Below are 22,331 nucleotides of genomic sequence, written 5' to 3'. Positions count from 1 at the left end.
CAAACATGCCCTTCCCTTTCCAGGGCACACAGCCACCCGGCTGCAGATGGCCTTGCCCGGCCTCCCTGTCAGCCAAGTGTGACCCTGGGACTAAGTCCTTGCCCAGGGCCTGAAGCAGCCACTTTTACTTGCCCCATCTCCTTCAAAAGGAGGTTGGCTGCCCCAGCTCGCCTCTCTGGGCCCATGTGTGGCCGAGTCAGCTCTGGGCGGTTGGCAAAGGACATATCCTGGGGCAGTAGTTTTTCAACACGTGGTCTTGGGACCAGCAGTGTCAGCACCACCTGGAAACTTGTTTTCCAGGTGATTCTGATTCGTGGGCACCAAGGGGCCACCAGAAGGAAGGAGCTTGGGAGCTTGCGTGAGCCCATGGGGGCAGAATTGGCAAGGGTTGTTCAAGCCACTGTACTTCCGGGCTCCTGTAACTATCTCCATCCACACACACTCCAGCAGTCCAGGCACCTTGACCCTGGACCAGAGCTGATGGGGCCACCCAGGACCCTGACCTGCATGAGGCCAAATAGCCTCTCAGCCCCTACCCTCCCCCCAGGAACCAGAGCTTGTGACAGGTCAGCAAGGCTGGCTTTCTTCTGCTCATGAACTTGAGGTCAGGGGCACATGGCAGACCAGCTACCGATGACAGCAGTGACCATAGTCTACTGAGAGTGAGTCTGCAGGGAGAGAACAAACAGCCCTGAACCAGACACCAGATGGGAGGGACCACCTGCCCAGCCACCGAAAGTTTCCGGTTCTGGTTCTGAGCCTGGCCCAGTTCTGTGTTCTTCTCTCACCGAGTGGATTTAGCCCAGTTCCATTACTTGAGATGCCGTACATGTTTAGTCTTTGTTCTGCCATGATAGTTCATGGTATATTTTCTGTATTTATAATCTTTGAATTCTTTCACTATGCTTTCAGTTACCTTTACTTTTTTCATGGTGCATATTTCTTATCACATTTAGGAAATTTTGAATTGGATCCTAATAATTGGACCCTTCATGACTCTATACCCTTAAATGTCCAGTTCTTTAAACACCAGCTCTTAAATCCTAGTAAGAACAATCATAAAATTAGCATATTTGCTCTTCCGCATCCCCTACCATTCGATCATTATTCAATTTTAATCATTGTGCTGTGTGCTTAGTCACTCAGTCATGCCTGACTCTTTGAGACCCCATGGACTGTAGCCCACCAGTCTCCTCTGTGCATGGGATTCTCCAGGCAAGAATACTGGAATGCATTGCCATGCCCTCCTCCAGGGGATCTTTCCAACTCAGGGATTGAAACCAGGTCTCCAGCATTGCAGGCAGATTGTTTACAGTCTGAGCCACCAGGGAAGCCCCTTAATCATTAGTATTATCTTTTTAAATGTTTGCCTTTGTACAATTACAAATGCTTACGTTTCTACTATATTTTGTCAGCTTTAAATGACAGTCTCTGGCCCCCAGTTATTACTCATGAATAGCATGTTTATTCTTTCTCTCACCTTTTCCTTCATTCACCTTCCAAAGTTTTATATTTATGTCATTTCTGTACTGTTAGGATATAAAACATGTCCCTTCTCCTCTATTACTCCAATATTCACATTTGTTTGGTCTTAGTTCTTCAGTTAGGTATACTCTGCATATTCCTGTCCCCTTTGCCCTAGTTTTTCATTATTTCTTGGTTGATTGAAGTTAAAACTCCGTAATTTTCTCAAGAAGTACTCATGGGAATAATAGTCTCTGGGTTCTTGCATGTTCATAACTATTTTTCTATTGCATTCGTACCTGAAAGAAAGTTTGGCAAGATATAAAACACTGCTCAGTTACTGTCTTGGAATAGCTTGTAGGTCCTGCTCGACAGTTTTCTAACATCAGATGATGCTGTGGAGAAATCTAAGATTAGACTGGCTCCCTGCCTAGAAACCCTAAGGATTCTTTCTTTTTCTTCCTTTTTTTCCCATTGTTTCCCCAGCTTTACTGAGGTATAACTAACAAAAAACAACAACTGTGTATATTTAAATTATTGAACATGATGATTTGATACATGCATAGACTGTGAAATCTTCACCATAGTTAGTTAACACATCCACTCCTTCACAGACCTTTTCCTGTGTGTAGTAAGAACACTTAAGATCTACTGTTTTTGCAAATTTCAAGTAAGCTATACAGTATTACTAAGTACAGTCACCATGCTGTACATTAGATCCTCAGAACTTATTTATTTTATAGCTGAAAGTCTTTTTTTTTTTAAGAGTCTACATACAAGTGATACTACACAGTATTTGTCTTTCTCTGTCTGGATTATCTCACTTAGCTTAATGTCCTTCAGGTTTATCCATGTTTGTTGCAAATGGCAGGATTTCCTTCTTTCTTTTGTGGCTGAATAATATTGCGTCGTATGCATGTATGCATTTTCTGTATCCGTTCATCCATTGAGAGATCTGTATCCATTCATCCATTGAGAGATACATAGGTTATTTCCATGTCTTAGCGATTGTGAATACTGCTGCAGTGAACATGGCAGTGCTGATATCTCTTCAAGATATGATTTCTTTTCCTTCAGATATATCCTCAGCAGGGCTCCTCCAATTCTGGAGATCTTTCCTATCTGGGGCTCCAGGGGCCTCCTCTCTATGGAAGATGCTTTTGTGCCCTATGTTATGTTCCCCTGGACCCTCGGCTGATGCCAGCTGCCCTCACAGTGGGCAGTCCCCCTGCACATTGCCAGCTTCCCACCTCAAGCCCCAGAATCATTCCCTGCTTTCTTGCCCACTATCAGGGAGGCACAGAGGAAATTAACACCTTTGGGGACAACCCTCAACCAACAGGGGACAAAAGTCAATGGGTAGGGCTTCCCTGGTGGCTCAGTGATAAAGAATCCGCCTGCCACTGCAGGAGACTGGTTCAACCCCTGGTCCAGGAAGATCCCACATGCTGTGGAGCAACTAAGCCTAATAGTTGCTAATGCACCACCAACTAATGCACCACAGCTATTCAGCCTGGGCTCTAGAGCTGGGAACCACAATTACTGAAGCCCGTGCACCCTAGAGCCTGTGCTCCTCAACAAGAGAAGCTACCACAATGAGAAGCCCACGGACCACAGCTAGAGAGAGCCTGGGCAGCAACAAAGACCCAGCACAGCCAAAAATAAATAGATTTTTTTAACGCTAAAGTCAGTGGGTAAACACCCAGCCTCCATCCTTCAGAGAGACAATTCTGAGTGGCATTCTATACATGGCCACAGGATATGCCCCGAGGAATTGAGCCTCTATTCTAGAAAACAGATGGTCCTTTTCTCCTTCTAAGATGCCTTTCTTTTTTTTTTTTAACTGATTAAGTTTTTTTTCATTTATTTTTATTAGTTGGAGGCTAATTACTTTACAATATTGTAGTGGTTTTTGCCATACCTTGACATGAATCAGCCATGGATTTACATGTGTTCCCCATCCCGATCCCCCCTCCTGTCTCCCTCCCGATCTGATCCCTCTGGGTCTTCCCAGTGCACCAGCCCTGAGCACTTGTCCCATGCATCCAACCTGGGCTGGTGACCTGTTTCACCCTTGATGGTATACTTGTTTCAATGCTGTTCTCTCTGAACATCCCACCCTCGCCTTCTCCCACAGAGTCCAAAAGTCTGTTCTGTACATCTGTGTCTCTTTTTCTGTTTTGCATATAGGATTATCGTTAGATCTTTTTAAATTCTATATATATGTGTTAGTATACTATATTGGTCTTTATCTCTCTGGCTTACTTCACTCTGTATAATGGGCTCCAGTTTCATCCATCTCATTAGAACTGATTCAAATGAATTCTTTTTAATGGCTAAGTAATATTCCATTGTGTATATGCACCATAGCTTCCTTATCCATTCGTCTGCTGATGGGAATCTAGGGTGCTTCTATGTCCTGGCAATTATAAACAGTACTGCGATGAACATTGGGGTACACATGTCTCTCTCAGATCTAGTTTCCTCATATGTATGCCCAGGAGTGGGATTTCTGGGTCATATGGCAGTTCTATTTCCAGTTTTTTAAGGAATCTCCACACTGTTCTCCACAGTGGCTGTACTAGTTTGCATTCCCACCAACAGTGTAAGAGAGTTCCCTTTTCTCCACACCCTCTCCAGCATTTCTTGCTTGTAGACTTTTAGATAGCAGCCATCCTGACTGGCGTGTAACGGTACCTCATTGTGGTTTTGATTTGCATTTTAAGATGCCTTTCTTTAGCAGATGATCCTTTTGAAGTGAGAGTCTAAATTGTCCATATTTATTAGATATGTTTTAACATGGCTTTTATTACTACTTAAAGAACACACATATGTGTAATATGCTTCCCAGGTGGCCCAGTGGTAAAGAATCCACCTGCCAATGCAGGAGCTGCAGGAGAGGTGGGTTAGATCCCTGGGTTGGGAAGATTCCCTGGAGGAAGAAATGGCAACCCAACTCCAGTATTCTGGCCTGGAAAATTCCATGGACAGCAGAGCCTGGGGGTCGCAAAAGATTTGGACATGACTGAAGCGACTGAACATACATGTGTAACACATGCATAGAGAAGCACTGTGAAAACCTCAAATAATGCAGCTGGCCCTCCATCATCATGGGCTCCACATCCCCAAATTCAACCAACTGCAGGTCCCATTACTGATGTTAACTTTTCAGTTGAATATGAGTTATTCTCTCCTTTAATCCTTAAAACAACGTAGGGAAATGAGAATGACTCAATTCCTATTTTACAGAGGAGAAAACTGAAAAGTCCAGAATGCTCACTTGCCCAGAATCACAGGCTGGCCAGAACAACAGCATTTTTAATTAAAAGTAGGAGTGGCCATGGACAAAGAAGTCTGTTTGGGTTTCTTTTTCTCCCTTCTGAAAAGAAAAAAACAGGTTTTCAAGTTGGATTCATAGTCTAGATTCTCAAAGTTCTGGATGCCACTAGGGAAACAAAAATCATCTTTTAAAAATGTTTCAAGAAGACAGGCTGTTTTGATCCTTCTCTAGGCCTCACTTGGCCTCGGACAACCTGGGGAAAGTTGGCAATTGTGCAGTTGTGCAGAGAGAAAGGTTCAAAATGACTGTGAGCAGATGTACCCTACAGGGCCACCCAGGTAAAGCTTTGGGGGAAAAAAATACCTGCTTTGATCAAACTGTAAAAACAGCCACTGAGGAGAAATATTCAGCTGAATAATACAGAGCACATCAGAGAAAGGAGTAAAGGGAATGATGCTTCATGTCCTAGAAAGTTAGCTGGTGGAAACTAACCGCCCCCACTTCTGCACATGTGCCAGCGGAATCTGCACCCCCCCCCCCCCCCCCCCCCGTCTAACACATGATGGGAGACGCGCTCGTGATGCTGGCAGCAGGAGGGAAAGATGGTTCTACAGTTGCTCTGCATCTCCTCCCTCCTCAAATCCCACCTCCCACCCTTTCACAAAGACTGCCCCCGATTCCTCAGAGAAGATGCCCGTTTCCCCAGCAGCCACACCCACTCACAGCTGCAGAGGAAGAGGGGCGGAGAAAAGAGGGGGGTAGAAAAGCTTTGGGGAAGACACATTTGAGTTCTAGATCAGCTTGTGGACCTTCTGGGCTGTGTTATAATGGGTAGGATACACAACCACTCTGCCCTATTTCCTCTGTCATAAAATGGGGGAGAATGAGATAATACCTCTTTACACAGATTGACATGAGGAAAAGAAATGAGTCAAAATATAGAAAGGACCCACTACATGGTTTGGTACGTTTACATGGTGGGATCGGGGTTTCTGTCCCTGCTTTCTGAACTCCCTCTATTTTTAAGGGATCTGAAAAATACCCAGCACCACTCCTTCCTGGAGTTTGGCATATTGTAATGGGGACATTTGGGAGCACAGCTCAAGATAGAGACAGAAAGAGAAACTCTTCATCATAAAGCCACAAGTATAAGCTAGGAGAAGGCCACCTGGGCACTGAGAAAGGTCTCGCCCTACAGAGGCTTCATCCAGAGATAACCCAGGATAGGACAGGAAGGAATCACTTGGCTTTAAAGTGTGTGGAGAGCTGAGGAGAGAAAGGGTGGGAGCTAGGAAGGACACATGCGCGAAGGCTAAAAGGAAACGACTGAGATTTGGGGTTCCCTAACAACTGTAAGGGGGCTTCCCTGGTGGCTCAGTGGTAAAGAATCCATCTGCCAATGCAGAAGATGCCAGAGATGTGGATTCAATCCCTGGATTGGGAAGATCCCCTGGAGTAGGAAATGACAACCCACTCCCGTGTTCTTGCCTAGGAAACCCCATGGTCAGAGTACAGTCCACGGGGTCACAGAAGAGTCAGACACGACTTAGTGACTAAACAACAACAGTAGGAAAGGGATCCAGGAGAGTAGTGAAGGGCCCAGCCCCCGAGGAGCTGTGCTGAGCTGGAGACAGGAGCCAGCACCAAACTCCCCATCATCGCCTCCATGCAGTGGTGAGACGACTCTTCAGCATGAAGTGAAAGACGGCATCATAGATGGAATCATTTGTTCCCTATTCTTCCTCCTCATCCTGCCACGGCTTCTCTGAAGGTGGGACATACTTCCCCACTGTCTTTGACCTTGGTTGTGCGACTTGCTTCTGCCAGTGGAACGCAGGTGGACAAAACACAGGCCACGTCCTGCTGGTGGCTTCACCTGTGCTTGTGTGGTGTTAGCAACCCTGCAGACTCGAGCTCCACCGCGAAAGGAGCAGGTCCCAGGCGAGGCGCCGGAGCAGACCTGAGCCCAGCGCCCAGCCTGGACCAACCCAGCCAAACCCACGGGGCCCAGTGAACCCACAGCCCTGGAGCCACGATAAGGGTGTACACTGTTGGGAACCAGCGCGACTGTGGGCTGTTTGCCATGCAGCGTGATCACAGCGAGCCCTAACGCGTTCAGATCCTTGGGTGACTTCTTTTGGGCTCAGTGTGTGCCTTTGGTCAGAAAGCAGTAAAGTGGTTTAGGAATCAAGCACAGCGCCCTCCCCTTGACTAGTAAGGGCGCAGTGATGTCACTACCGAGGCCTGGCCGGCTCTGACGATGATGACGGTGCAGCCTGGTCATAGACACGTCCCATGACCAGTTTCCCCCCATGACATGGGCAGATAGCCTGGAGGACCCCTTCAGTCAAAGGAAAACTGGAGAGGCCTGTTGAGAACTTTCGGGAAAAATTCCAACATTGGTGGCCTTTGCACAGACACAGTTTGAGAAACCAGAACATTTGGGGAAAAGGACTGTATTACAGTTTGTACTGAAACCACCAGCAGGAGACTCTTTCTCCTTTATAAAGGGCCACAGAGAAAGAAATGCCCTTCTACTTTGGGAAAACTCGCCAGGACTTGGCCTCACTTTGGGGCCCTGCTTATCCCGTCCCCAGACCACCTCCCAGAATGTCCTGCTGTGAACCCTGACATCCCAGGGCTGTCACAGGAACCAGCTGGCAGGGACGGAGGCAGAGCCATCTTTTCTCAACTCTCAGATGTCAAAAAAAGATGACAGAAACCTGGTCTGGTGCTGAACTGCCGTGGCGGATGGCATAACATGCAGGGCAGGGCCAGTGGGGAGAATATAGAGACCGCGTGGTCCTCTCCCCATCACAGCAGACAGAATCGCAAAGCACTTGTACAGTCCTTCTTGGTGGAGGTGTCCTGGGTGGGAGAAGGGGTGGAGAGAAGCCACGTGATGTACGTGTATGCGGGGAGGGGATGGATAAAAATCAGAGTTGGCTCTGGTTTAGTCGCCACCAAAGGAGTGACAACCCCCTCTGTCGTGTCCCCCGCCTTCTGCCCTCTACTACACATCCCCCACTAGCTGATCGCTGGTTCACCGCGACTCAGACTCTGGCTGAGGCTGGCAGAGATTTTGCAATGTGGAATTTCTGTTCCATTTTTTAAAGATCAGCCAAATGATTTTCATAACAAAACCATGGCTGGGGTGAGAGGGAATACATAAGCATATTTTCAGAGGGCTGGATTAAAACCACATGTTGATGCTGTGAGTAACACTGCGGGCTGGACCTGCTCAAATTCTGCTTCCCTTGGCTGAACTCAGAATCTAACCCCAGGAAGGAGAGCTGGGCAGGCACAAGACTGGGGCAAAGGAGACAGGCAGGGCTCACTGGACCCTCCAGGCACACAGCGGCCGTCTCCCAGGGGATCTCTGGGCCATGGAGGCTGGAAGCATTCGTTCCACTATGGGCAGGACCCCAGGCTGCCTAGCTCCTAAGCCACCACCCCGCCAGGCCCCTTGCTCAGCTCCTTTGCAAGCTGTGATTTTCCCTCCACGTCAGCAACTTCAAGATAAGAAAGGACTTCTGCCCCTGTAATTTCTGGCCTGGCCAATCTCCAGGTGCGGGAAAACCCAAAGGAATGATAACTAACATTTATTCAGTGTTCACTATGAGCCTGGGACTATTTGGAGAACTTTACTTCTATTAACTCATTTAATCTGTATGCCAGTCTTATGAGGTAGGTATGAGGATTATTATCCCATTTTACAGTGAGGAAAACAAGGCACAGAGAATTGAGGGGATCCAACACTCACAGACAGCAGCGTCATGAGGTGAACCCAGGCCGACTGGCTCCACAGCCAGTGACCTAGAAGCCGGGTCACCCCGGAAGGGGGCTGCCATCCACAGCCCCTGCCCCAGTCCTGATTCCAGAGGACCGCACGGGACCTCTGGGAAGGGCCCTGCTCTCAAAGGCTTAGCTCTTCGGGACTGGTCAGCTCAAGTGTAAGATGAGGCGTGAGTGAGGTTAATACTAGGTGGCAGCCTTTTTGCACTGGCTAAATTGAGGGGAAATGAAGTGCTTTCAGGCTATATTTATTTTTCTTTCAAAATGAAAATAACTTTCTTGTGTATCATGTCCTATTTTAATAAATAGAATAATATCAGTTAGAAAATGCCACCATTTGACCCACTCCAATCTGGGCATATTTGAGAGGTAACATCAGAAGCGGGTTTCTAATAATCTGTTATCTTCAAATTAGGTCTAGGGCTTGATCTCAGAACCACGCAGGTGGTTCTCCTGCCCCTTCCAAAAGAAAATGGTGCTAGAGTTCCTTTCAGCTCAAGCATTCTGAAGACTGTAGCCAGGAAATTGAACATATCTGACTTGAGAAGTGAATATAGCAGACTTTATTAACCATAGCCACTTACCAAGCATATACCATGTACCAGGCACACTCAGCATCTCACAAAGTATGTACTAACATGATAATTTGAAACTACAGAAATTAAGATTGACAGACTTCCTGACTTCAGACTATACTACAAAGCGACAGTAATCAAAACCATATGGTACCAGCACAAAAACAGAAATACAGATCTATGGAAATGCACAGAAATCCCAGAAATAAACCCACACATCTATGGTCAATTAATCTATGACAAAAGAGGCAAGAATATGCAATAGAGAAAAGACAGTCTCTTCAATAAGTGGTGCTGGAAAAACTGAACAGTTACATGTAAAAGAATGAAACTAGAACACCTAACACCATACATAAAAATGAACTCAAAATCGATTAAAGACCTAAACGTAAGACCAGAAACTATAAAACTCTTAGAGGAAAACACAGACTGGACACTCTTTGACACAAATTGTAGCAATATCTTTTTTGGGTCCCTCTCCTAGAGTAATGGAAACAAAACCAAAAATAAACAAATGGGACCTAATTAAGCTTAAAAGCTTTGTATAGCAAAGGAAACCATAAATAAAATGAAAAGACAACCTACAGAATGGGAGAAAAAAATTCACATTTGACACAACTGATAAGAGATTAACCTTCAAAATACACAAACATCTCATACAGCTCAATACCAAAAAAAAAAAAAAAAATCAAAAAATGAGCAGAAGATCTAAACAGACATTTCTCCAAAGAAGACATGTGCTGTGCTAAGTCGTTTCAGTTGTGTCCGACTCTAAGTGATGTTATGGACTGTAGCCTTCCAGGCTCTGTGTCCATGGAATTCTCCAGGCAAGAGTACTGGAGTGGGTTGCTGGGCTCCCCTCCAGGAAAGAAGATATACAGATGGCTAAAAAGTACATGAAAAGATGCTCAACACTGCTTATTAGCATTAGAGAAATGCAAATGAAAACTGTAATGAGGTATCACCTCACACTGATCAAAATGGCCAGTTACCTACAACCGCCTGCCTGGAAACCAACACGATGTTAGAGCACCGTGAAGCAGAGGATGCAGGGAGAGCCAGGGGCTGTCAGGCTCTTCTGAGACCCTCAGGGCGCCAGTGTGGGGCTTCAAGGCACCTAGGGCACGAGGCAGGCAACTTCCTCCAGAGGGACTGTGTAGGGCTGAGGTATGGAAAAGTGCTGCTCCCTAGACAAAACCTGCTACATCACAATCTTAGCCTTTTATTCTGACCACCCCTACAGGCCAGGTACTGGGCCAGGAAACAGGGATGTGAACGTGAAGAAGCCTTGGCTCTGTCCTTAAACAACTCACTGTCTCACTGTGCAAATAATACAATTATTTGCCCTGAACCAGTTTTGGCCACCCCAGATTCTTCCACAGAACTGGCCTTGCCTACATCCAGGGCATCTATCTCCCTAAACCTGAGGGGCACAGTCAGAGGACAAAAAGCCAAGGAACAGCCAGCTGTCACCCCCAAGGACTCCACCACATCACACGTCTCACACTTGTGTCGTGTCTTTCACTACATGGCGAGAAGGATGCTGTTTCCAGACATTCTCACAACCCTGGAAAGGAAGGAGGAATTCTCACCACGGCCGTTTTACAGATGAAAATTGAGGTTCAGAAAGACTTGGTCATTTGCGCCAGGTGGCACACCAACTCTTTCGGAATCCAAAGTGCTTTCCCAGCACACAGGAGCCAGACCTGGGAATATGGGGACACAGGACGGAAGGATCAGCTAAGGCCCTCGGTGCTAATCCAAAAGCATTCCTGATGCTCCCAGATGACATGGGGAAGCCAATTCCAGGAAAAGGCTTTAGAAGATCTGAGGAATTCCTGGATCTGTCTCTTCATTACATGAGCTGGGAACCTGATCCCAGGTGAAGCACAGACGATAGGCTTCCTTCTCCCTCAGTGAGTACTTAGCAAAGAAAGGCAGAGTCCTGAAGGGCACCCTGGAGGAGCTGGACTCTCCTGGTCCAAACACTGGCTCCACCACTAATGAGTGTGTTACATAACGTCAGTTTCCTCACCTGAAAAATGGGTATGACAATGGGTACAACCCCAAAGAGCTGTGGTGACGATTCAGTGAATTTTAATAAAGTGCTAAAAACAGGGCATTGCATGCATTTTGATCGTAAGTACTCAGCACTGTTATTTAACCCCAGGATTATTAAATCCCTGCAGCACTTTGCGTCTCAAGCACCTTCTTTAGGTTATTATCCTTTACCTCACTCTCTCTGTCTGTGCACAGCCGGTAATGGTTGGGTCATAGCACTCTGATGACTGGTAACGCACAGTTGGTTGAGAGGAAGGAGCGTGAGGAAGTCTCGGGAACTGATGCCTCCTTGGAGCCACCACTTGCTCAAGTGACCAAAGAGCAGCCTCTGGCTCTGGTTCTGCAGGCCCAGTGAGACTTCTGCGCACTGGCTGTGAAGCCCTGCAGACAGTTGAACACTACTCGAGAGATGCTTGCCATGAGGAGAGCGGGGCTCAGCCTAAAATGCCTTGGAGACTGGTCCTCGGGAGGGCTACGACAAAGCTACCCTTGGGATCAGGCTTCTCAGCTAAAGAATCTGCCTGTAATGCAGGAGATGCGGGTTTGACCTCTGGGTCAGGAAGATCCCCCTGAGGAGGGCATGGCAACCCACTCCAGTATTCTTGCCTGGGAAATCCCATGGACAGAGGAGCCTCATGGGTTACAGCTCCATGGGGTCACAAAAGAGCCAAACATGCCTTAACAACTAAACAACAACAAACCCTTGGACTCTGAAATAGAAAAAGTAAATCTTTAATTTTGCCTTTAGCAAGTTTATCAGACGGGCAGTCTGTGTGTTGAATAGGAAATAAAGGGGCCTTGCCTTGGCGGGGGGAGTGGGGGTATCATGGGACATTTCCCGACAACCACGGGGCATAGAGTCCATCCCAGCAGGTGGCCTGGGGCTCAAGAGGACAAGGGAGGAGCTGGGCAGCCAAGCCTGCGGCAGGGATGGAACCGTCTTGGAGGCACGGAGGCCCTCCCTCCAGGAAGCTCCATGATGTTGTATGTAGCCAACATGATGGATCACCTCCTGTACCTGGTCCATGCCAGCTATCTTACTCATGACAGTTCGTCTACTCCCAGCAACCTCCCTGTAGGGAAGGCATCACTGTTCACGCCAGGCATCAAGGAAACTGAGGCCCAGGGCGTTCAGGTCGCATCCTCACAGCTTCATCGCTAAGTGGCAGAGGTGGGATTCAAACCCGGGTCCAGCTGACTACATCAGTGTGTGAACCAGACTTCTGTCCCTGCCACTATAGAAGCCTCAGAGAACAAGAGTTGCTTCTGTCTCCACCACCATTCTCCAAGCAAGCAAGTAAACCTGGCCTCTTCCTGCCCAAGAGAGACTAAAAAGCTTCTGCTTTCAAAAGCCAAGGCTTTCAGAGGTGAGTTAAGCTGGGCTTTCTGTCTGATGTTGGGTAACTGAGGTGGGGGCTGGCTCTTATCTTTAAGGGACAAACTGATAAGGATAAAGAGAACTGGACCAGAGGCATTGATTAGGTAAAATTCAGGAAGTTAGAAAACAGGTGAGTGAGTGGCAGTGGCCTCATCCAAGTAGCCAAGAAAATGGCTGAAAGCAGGACTCCTATTGTAGTGAACTCACTTGTTGGCAATTCCCTCCCCGCCCAGACACAGACACTTCTTCGCATTTGGATGGATCCGCCCTAGTGATGGCCTGGCCTTTCCCTGAGGTCATGGAGACAGTTTGTGGCTGCAGGCATTAAAAGCGGAAGCTTCCACAGCAGGGGTTACATGAGGCTCTCTAAGCCACCAATAGGTACATCCTGACAGCCTAACCACAGGTGCTATGTCATTCACGGGCCCCCCCACCCAGGCCCCAGGACTAGCAGGCGTGTGGTACCCAGGAGTACACAACCTGGAAATACAGGGCAAACTCAGGTCAAGTGGAGCCAACTTCGATCACTGGGAGACTGAATCCAGCGGATAAATTCAAGCGGTCCTGAATTCAGTTTGTGCAGCGTCTTGGTCGGTCTACAAGATCCTGCAATCAACTGTACTTCGCAGCACTTGGGTTTCACTGGTGGCTCAAATGGTAAAGAATTTGCCTGCAATGCAGGAGACCTGGGTTGAATCCTTGGATCGGAAAGATCCCCTGGGGAAGAAAATGGCAACCCACTCCAGTACTCTTGCCTGGAGAATTCCGTGGACAGAGGAGCCTGGCGGGTAACAGTCCATGGGCTTGCAAAGAGTCAGACACAACTGAGCAACTTTCACTTCACTAGGAGCAGCCAGCTTAATCAGTAATGGATCCTCATAACACTGCCCCCTGCTTCCCTGTGTCTTCACTGAGATGGCACTCGTCTCCAACGACACAGCACACAAAAGCCTTCTGCCTCACGCTCAGCTACTGGGAAACCAGGGGAAGACAAACCAAGACACATCCTTGCAAAATTTCAGAACACTGGGGGAAATACCCCCAAAGTTCCCAGAACGAAAGAAAAAAAAACAAAGCAGGTTTTCTACAAGTAGTCAAAAGTCATCAACAAATCAGAATGGCTCTGGTCTCATTACTGCAATATTGGAACACAATTGAATAAATCCTTCAAAATTTGACAGAAAATTGTTTATGGCTAAGAAATTTACATTCTGGTTTAGATTTTATATATATATATATATTCTGGTTTAGAATTTTATACCCAGTCATACTCATTGGAAAAGACCCCGATGCTGGGAACAGCTGAAGGCAAAAGGAGAAGAGGGTGGCAGAGGATGAGATGGTTGGATGGCATCACCAACTCGGTGGACATGAACTTGGGCAAACTCCCGGAGACAGTGAGGGACAGGAAGGCCTCGAGTGCTGCAGTCCATGGGGTTGCAAAGAGTCTGACACAACTGAGCGACTGAACAACAACAACCCAGTCACACCATCCATCGATTGCGAGGGTGAAATAAACGCAGTTACAGACATGCAGTGTTCCAGGACGGTTTACTCCTCAGCAAGTGTTCACTTGGACCAACGTGACTGTCAACACAGACACAAAGTCATGCATAAAAACTGAAGTGCGATGGGGTTCTGACTGACGAGGGAGTGAGATTCTGATGGAGCAAATCAGGCAAAGATGAAGTCTAGATCAAAATTACCTTTGAAAATCCCTTAAGAAAAAAATTTATACACATCCATTTTTCTCCACCCTTAGAGCAGAGGCGAAGTCTTTAGTTTCCAGCAAATAAAACCAAAGAGTTGGGAAATTCCTGTAGCACACCCAGCCTCTGAGACCACTGGTCTTGAGAATCACCTGGACCATCTCACAGGGGGATTCTGGGAGACAGTCTGAGCGCAGACCCACCTAGCTCCATTAGCATTTGGAAGAACTAGTGATAATTAACCAGACTTCTAATCAGCAGAATTTCCACGTTGTGTGTGTATCTGCGCACTCAGTGAGACTCAGTTCGACTCTGTGAGACCCCATGGACTGCAGCCCTCCAGGCTCCTCTGTCCATGGGATTCTCCAGGCAAGAATACTGGAGGGGGTTGCCATTTCCTCCTCCAGGGGATCTTCCTGACCTAGAAGTTGAACCTTCGTCTCTTATATCTCCTGCATTGGCAGTTGGGTTCTTTACCACTAGCGCCACCTGGGAAGCCCAGTTTCTGGTAATCAGAAGAATCCAGAAAGGAGAGGAGGGTGTGATGTGTGACCTTGAAAAAGGTCAGGGAGCTGCCTCAAGGGCAGCTGGGGGCCTGGAGGGGACACAGCCTCAGGTGGGAGAAGGGTGTCTGAGGAGAGGAGGAAGCCTGCAGGATAAGACAAGGAAGTGAGCTGACGATCCCGCTTGCAGGAGGCCTCCCTGGCCTGCAGAGGTTCTTTCTCCAAAGCAAGCGTGGCTGCCCTCTCACTGGTCACGTAAGTTTTAAAGAGTAGCATCGCCCCAGATGCCCCCAGTGCCAGCCTTCTCATTACAACCCCAGGGCCCCACCTGTCCCCACCTTCACCATTACCTATGTCACCTCCCTAACTCCTCACTGAAACTCCTGGCAAAATCAGGTGTTCCTGGAAGTCAGGAGCCATGGCCCCCAACCCCACTTTGAATCCCAGCTCTCCTCCTTAGAAGGGATAAAGTCAACCGGCGCCTCCCCCATCCGCAGCTTTCCATTCATGCACAAAGAAGCAAACGCCGCAGCCCCTTCTGCACACTTGCTAAGGGCTCTGGGAGCTCACTCAGCACAGACTCCTGTTTCCTAACATCGGCCCCTTTTCCTCCGCTCTGACCGGCCAAGCCCTTTTCAGGCTGGATGTGACCACATGCTGTTTGCATTGAGCTCCACCCAAAATGATCCCTTATTCTGGACCAGGGATCACCAGGTTACATCGAGAGAAGGAGCCAGCCAGAAGGGCTATGTGCCTCTCCTCTGCGCCCTGACATGGAACTTCAGACGGTGCCTGTCCCAGGCAGGCAGGCAGGCTTTCTGGGCGAGCCCCCAGGGCCAGAGCCCTGTTAAGAGTTCTGCCACGGCAAAGATGCGGTGCTGGGTATTCCCAACACTGGGGCGCCTGGGAAGTGTATCTGGTGGACACACAGGGAGGGCAGGGGTGGGGAAAGCGAAGAGGAGCCAAGGAGAGGGCGTTCCTAGGCAGGGAAGTGGCTCAACTCCATCTCTCTGCGGGACAGGCATCTGCTGGGTCCCTCACCAATGCATGATGGTGCCTCAGAGTCTGAAAGAATGTGATTTCCCCCATGTGCAAGAAAGTGTAAATTTTAGTTAAGGAGGTATGTCCCGGGCAAGACTTTACAAGGCAAAACTAGCAAGGAGGAGAAATTAGTCTTCAACGGCCTTATGCCCCCATTCTACCTCTGATACATCTAAAATTAAATTGTCTGTAATCTCAGCCATTTGTTGGATGGTTATACAGTTCATCTCTTGGGATCATCACTCTCAAATAAGGAGTGTAGGAAGAACAGTTTACAAAGTATTAATTCTTGCTTGCATTCTGCCCTCCCCCCGCCCCTCCTGCTCCCCCACTGCAAGACCCTGAACTGTACTTATTCCTCCATCTGGGAATGATACAGAAGAATGTTACCAAAAAATGTTACAAAAAGATGCAAAAAGTTAAACCTTCCAACATCTGACATGTGAAATAGAATGGAAATACAGGGACTTGTAGATGAGGCTACCGACTCTTGCCCAGAGCAAGGCAGCAGCTCCCCAGGCTCACCACCACCACCCCCTGGATGACACGCCGGTTCAGAGCCAGGCTGTGAGAATGTGGATCCCAGCTCCGCTGCATCCTGGCTGTGTGAACTCAGGCCTCCACTTCCACATCTGTCCCATGGCAACACGAATGGCACCCCTCTCAGAGGGTGGACCATCCATTACTGCATTGAGCAGATATTCCTGAGCCAAGCCCTGCTCCAGGCAGGAGTGAAACATCAAGAGCAATGGTGACGTTCTGGTGGGGAAAAGAATGTGACTTGTCATTTAAAAAAATAAGATCACTCCACTAAGTGCTGTGAGAGTTGTATGAAAACATTGTGTGAAAACATGCAAAATAGAAGCTGAAATATAATCACTCATAACTAATCATGGGGCTTCTCAGGTGGCGCTAGTGGTAAAGAGCCCGCATGCCAGTGCAGGAGACATAAGAGACGTGGTTTCGATCCCTGGGTCGGGAAGATCCCCTGGAGGAGGGCATGGCAATCCACTCCAGTATTCTTGCCTGGAGAATCCCATGGACAGAGGAGCCTGGCGGGCTACTGTCCATGGGCTTGCAAAGAGTCAGACATGCCTGAAACAACTGAGCATGCACACATGCATGACTGATCAGACTTTTCTAGCAGGACCCACGGGGTTACCTCCATGGCAGGGTTCCCAGCACCTGCATGGAGAACACATGCTTGCCTGATCTGCTCCCAAGGGGCTAAACGACGTGTCCTTTATCCCTCCCTCCCTGCTGCTGGTTGCTCTGCTCCAATCTCTACGTTGATTATATGTTGGGGCTTTTCCAGCCCTGCCGGCTGCCCCAGGAGCCTTCTCCACACCCGTGACTGAATTACCATTTTGTTCCAGCTCACAAGAGCACTAGTGTGGGAACACCGCAGACCAGATGGAATTTTTGAGACCCTGTCATTTGTCGGAAATTTTCTCTGGCTGCCTTGATATTAACGGCCATACAGTTTTGCTCTCATGCCTGGGAGTGGGGATTGAGGCTGAAAAATGAAAGCAAGTTTTTCTCTGGGCCATTCTGTTCCGGCCTTCCAGAGATTTCTACTCTCTGGCTGCTCAGAGGCTAGGGACACGGCCCCAGAGAAGAGTGGGAGAAGGGGGCAGGTCTGTGTCCTACATACACACTTCCCCCCAATTCCAACCGAGCTCGCGGCAACAGGGGGACTGAGCCAGTTGGGGCCACCGAGGGGAAAATCCACCTGACTCTGCCTTAAATCCATCCCGGTCACAGCAGGTCGTATGGATTTCTCCAGAATCAGGCCTGGAGGAGAGTTCATAAACCGGGATCCTTGGGCTGAATCTGGCCTATACATGTGTTTTGTTTGGCCTAAGAGGTTTTAAATAAATTTGAGCCAATGTTTAAAAACCAGGATATTTCCTATAAAAATCCAGATTTCCAGCCTCCTATGAAAAGGGAAAAGTTTGAGCCACAACCTGGGCCCATGCTCTCAAATGGCTGGAGCGGAGGACGGCTCCCTCTCAATGATATGCTCTGCCGTCCACTACAGGCTCCACCGTGCCTTAATGTGTCTCCCAAGAGAAGGAAGAACGGTTGCCTTTGGAGTCTCGCTTGCTTTGTTGTTTTTCCAAGAATATAAACATTTCCCTGAGCACAGCTCAATACAACCGGAGAAAACAAAACGTAGATGGGTATTGTCTTCATTACACCCAGCCCACTTCTTTCCCTTACACCACGAGCCCGGGCGCCATCGGCACTTCCGTTTATACTTCCTGGGCCAGATCGGCACTGTCCAACACGAGAGCCACGAACCACCGGTGGCTGTTTACATTTAAACTCTTTAAAATTTAACATTTCCATTCCTGGGTTGCACTCACTCCGTTTCAATTGCTCAGCCGTCACCCGGGGTGGCCACCAAGGTGGAAGGCGCAGAGTAGAACATGTCCATCTTCTCAGAAAGTCACACTGGACTGAGCTCCGGGGCCACTTGCTGAGCTCTACGCTTGGGCTGCCCTGGGCGCTCTGGGGAGCTGCTGCCTTGCAGAGGTTCACTACCTAACCGGGGAGAAAGCCATCGCCCGGGACGAGAGATGAGGGGAAGCACCCCTCAGTGTCACAGGGACCCTCTCAGAGCCAGAGAAGAGGAGCAGGTCTGTTTTCATCACAGAAGAGAATGCTCTGCGAGCCCCTCATGTTTCCGGTCCTGGGCAGTCTCCTCAGAAGCTTCCAGAAAGGGGGACTCCTTCAGCCCCTCATGGAGATGCTGCTCTGATGTCTGCTGCAAGCTCTGGAGGTGCCCCAAGCAAAGCACAGGGTCAAGATGGGCCTCTGAGCTGGCGCCCCCTGGCAGGGCTTCTCCCCCAGCGCTGGCCTTCCCCACCCTCTAGCCCCAGCTCCAACACACCCTGCCGCCTGTGTGTCCTGTCCTCATCGCCTCACGGCCGTTCTCACTCCCCTCTCCGAATCCATTCTCGCCCACGTCCGGGGCTCCTACTTCCAGCCTCAGCCCTTCCCTCCCTCCCCTCCACCACCCAAGTCTAAACAAGACACTCCTGGGACCCACACCCCCAGGCGACACTCTACACAAGAAATTCACTTCCAAGAATGTTTACTTGTAACAGAAAATTTCCACAGATGCTACCAAAATAAAACAGCTATGTACTAAGTGTAAGAATTTTCAGGTTGATCGAATGGAAAGAGACTCAGATTTGTGGTTGGAGTTGCTGCTCAGTCGCTAAGTCATGTGTGACTCTGCGACCCCATGGACTGCAGTGCGCCAGGCTTCCCTGTCCTTCAGTATCTCCCAGAGTTTGCTCAAACTTAAAGTCCATTGTAGGGCCCACCTTAACATCCTTCAAACATATGAACTGTGTGACTTGGCAATTAGAGCATCGCTGATCTAGTAAAGTAATGCTTAAAATTCTCCAAGCCAGGCTTCAGCAATACATGAACCATGAACTTCCAGATGTTCAAGCTAGTTTTAGAAAAGGCAGAGGAACCAGAGATCAAATTGCCAACAATTGATGGATCATCGAAAAAGCAAGAGAGTTCCAGAAAAACATCTATTTCTGCTTTATTGACTATGCCAAAGCCTTTGACTGTGTGGATCACAATAAACTGTGGAAAATTCTGAAAGAGATGGGAATACCAGACCACCTGACCTGCCTCTTGAGAAACTTGTATGCAGGTCAGGAAGCAACAGTTAGAACTGGACATGGAACAACAGGCTGGTTCCAAATAGGAAAAGGAGTACATCAAGGCTGTATATTGTCACCTGCTTATTTAACTTATATGCAGAGTACATCATGAGAAACCCTGGGCTGGAGGAAGCACAAGCTGGAATCAAGATTGCCAGAAGAAATATCAATAACCTCAGATATGCAGATGACACCACTATTATGGCAGAAAGTGAAGAACAACTAAAGAGCCTCTTGATGAAAGTGAAAGAGAAGAGTGAAGAAGTTGGCTTAAAGCTCAACATTCAGAAAACTAAGATCATGGCATCCGGTTCCATCACTTCATGGCAGATAGATGGGGAAACAGTGGAAACAGTGGCTGACTTTATTTTTGTGGGCTCCAAAATCACTGCAGATGGTGATTACAGCAATGAAATTAAAAGATGCTTACTCCTTGGAAGGAAAGTTATGACCAACCTAGACAGCATAATAAAAAGCAGAGACATTACTTGGCCAACAAAGGTCTGTTTAGTCAAGGCTATGGTTTTTCCAGTGGTCATGTATGGATATGAGAGTTGGACTGTGAAGAAAGCTGAGCACTGAAGAATTGATGCTTTTGAACTGTGGTGTTGGAGAAGACTCTTGAGAGTCCCTTGGACTGCAAGGAGATCCAACCAGTCCATCCTAAAGGAGATCAGTCCTGGGTGTTCATTGGAAGGACTGATGCTGAAGCTGAAACTCCAATACTTTGGCCACCTGATGGGAAGAGCTGACTCATTGGAAAAGACCCTCATGCTGGGAAAGATTGAGGGCAGGAGGAGAAGGGGACAACGGAGGATGAGATGGCTGGATGGCATCATCGACTCGATGGACGTGGGTTTGGGTGGACTCCGGGAGTTGGTGATGGACAAGGGAGGCCTGGCGTGCTGCGGTTCATGGGGTCGCAAAGAGTCAGACACGACTGAGTGACTGAACTGAACTGATCTCTAAGTTACTCTATTTACTACTCTCTAAACTGGATCCAATGATAGCTGCCTTAACACTTGAAGGATTGAAGATTCAACATGGTAATGGATAAGAGAGCTACAAAGCCCAACACAAACATTTGCTGTTATCAGTTTTAATGTGAATGATCTCACAGCCAGCACAGAGGCCAGCACTCACTAGAAGTTTACTGAAGGTTATTTTTTAATGACCTTGGAGTAGAAGCTGAGGAAAGACATTTTTTAGACAAAGGGGGTTCTTGGCATATTTGAAGATCAGATCACACAACCATCTATACAGATGCAGAGTTTAAGAAGAGCTCCAAAGATTAGTGCTACTTCAGCCACCTGGTTAAAGGAGGTTAAAGGATCACTGACTTGCCCCAGGTGGTAAGCAGGGTTTGAATTCAGCTGTTCCGGTTAGAACTCACCTCTGAACCCTTCATGCTTTCATACCAGGCGCTGGTACAGGCTCTGTAACAATTACAGTTTAAGCCCAGGGGATGGATGAGTGTGAACAAGGAATGGGTGAGTGTGAACAGGAGCCTTTCCTGACACCCAGAGAAGCAACCGAACAGGCTGGCATTGCCCAGATATCCCTACCCCCTCCCCAAAGGGAAATGAGGGGATTTTAACTAGAGTGTCAGGAGGCTGTTCTGAAAGGAAGGAATACAATAACATCTTTGTAGCTGCAAGAAGATCTCTGGGGCAGCAGGAACCGTGGGGAGAGCAGGGGGAGCGGGTGAGACAGAGCTGGCCAAGCTGGCCTGTTCGGGGCCTGCAGAGCGTGGCCGGGTGTCTGTCCGGGAGGCCACCGCTGCCGGCGGCCAGCCCCCCAGCCGGGATCCGGGGCCCCCGCAGGTACACACAGCTTCTGTGTGCACAGACCACAGAGCCGCTCTGTGCTGGAGAAAGAGGCCTGTGTGTCCCGCCCACCCTCCTCCCTGCACGGGGATGGACATCCGAAAGGCCCATTCACGGGCCATCCCAGCCTCCTGCCCGCAAACCAGCCGCAGCCTCCACCTCCATGGGGCCCAGACAGCCCAGGGAGCGCGACCCACTGCCCTCAGCCCACCTCGGACAGCGTGAGTCCATCACTCCTTCCCACCCCCTCCTTTCTACCTGGCTGGAAACCCATCATCACGTGACCCCTGGGGCCGAGGCCCCTTCATTTCCTTTGGAGGAAAGCATGAAGGGGGTTGTGAACCCTGTAACTTTTGAAATTTTGACCCTCTAAGGTTACAGGTTTGACTGCAGGTAGGTCTTCCCTTTCCACCGCAGATAAGAGGCCCCAAGCATCTAAAAGTGCTCGAGCTATGTTTTAAATCGTGGCCAGAACAAAGAAGGGCATGGCCTCTGCCTTTAGTCTACAGTCCAGACGGGCACATGACCACAGACAACATTCCCCACTGGGTAACTAGCCAGGCTGCATTAATAGATGTTTCTGCGGGAGCTGTAAGTCGCCGGCTTGTGTATATGAGGAACCTTGGCATGGAGGAGTGCACACACATGGGTCCTCTCCTTTCAGGACACTTGGAGACTGAGACCGAGGAGATGGAGAGTCTTGAGAATCCTACTAGTCCATTGGAAGGCTCCTCAAAGCACTGCTGCAAAACCAGTCTGCACAGAAGCCAGGCAGCTGCCGGACAAGCCAAGTTTGTTCTGCTGATAAAGCTCCCCCGGCAGGAGCACCGGGCAGACATGGGACATGGGAAGCACGGAGAGGCGGGGGCGTCAGCCCTCAGCTGCCAGGCCGGTGGGAAGCGTCACTGCCCTGCCGCAGGGGCACGCTGCGGAAACCCAGCTTGGAACACCGTGCCCAGCACAGCCCGGGCCCGTGTCCCCCGGCTGGCCTGCTCAGACTTCGAGGGGCA

General features: G+C 48.8%; 1 protein-coding gene across 4 annotated transcripts in view; it reads right to left on the bottom strand.

The window, feature by feature from the left end:
• GASK1A (golgi associated kinase 1A) overlaps positions 1 to 22,331 on the bottom strand; it is a 50,752-nt gene that overhangs the window by 18,775 nt on the left and 9,646 nt on the right. The gene's annotated exons all lie outside the window — the stretch shown is intronic.

Source organism: Odocoileus virginianus, chromosome 26, assembly GCF_023699985.2.
Source record: "Odocoileus virginianus isolate 20LAN1187 ecotype Illinois chromosome 26, Ovbor_1.2, whole genome shotgun sequence".
Lineage (NCBI taxonomy): Eukaryota > Metazoa > Chordata > Mammalia > Artiodactyla > Cervidae > Odocoileus > Odocoileus virginianus.
The sequence above is the reverse complement of the archived record's forward strand: the minus strand, read 5'-3'. Positions and strand labels throughout refer to the sequence as shown.